This window comes from Corvus brachyrhynchos, unplaced genomic scaffold (genome assembly GCF_000691975.1).
Source record: "Corvus brachyrhynchos isolate BGI_N302 unplaced genomic scaffold, ASM69197v1 scaffold467, whole genome shotgun sequence".
In the NCBI taxonomy this organism is placed as follows: Eukaryota; Metazoa; Chordata; class Aves; order Passeriformes; family Corvidae; genus Corvus; species Corvus brachyrhynchos.
The window spans coordinates 2,480,063-2,480,526 of NW_008239309.1; positions in this window are offsets into that span (position 1 = coordinate 2,480,063).

The following is a 464-nucleotide window of genomic DNA, read 5'->3' on the forward strand; positions in this document are numbered from 1 at the left end:
TAAAGTCCTGGTGTTTGTTTAGTTTGTGTCGTGTGTTTGTGTCATGACAGGACCTTAGGATCCAAATGATGTTTTAGAAGGTGAAGTGTGTATAAAGTCGTATCTGTGGCTTGTGTAAGTCAGCACTGAGCCCTTGCATTCACTAACTCCAGAATCACTTATGTTGAGGAGGTGGTGGTTCTTTCATAGTGACTGTTTCTGAAAGTCTTCCAACTAACTGTGACATATCAGATGGATGAAGAAACAGCACATGGTGCGATAAAACCTTAGACTTTTCCTCCTTCTCTAGTAGTTTTAAATGGCTTAGAGAAATCAGTGATCCTTGGTTCATTTTCCTTCTCTTTTCTTCAGCTTTATTTTATTCCCTCTTTTCTAACCACCACTGAACAGTGACGTCTTCCTTTCTGCCCATTGGTTGGAGAAGCAGTTGGTTTTATGCTCAACTGCAGTTGACACTTTTTCTT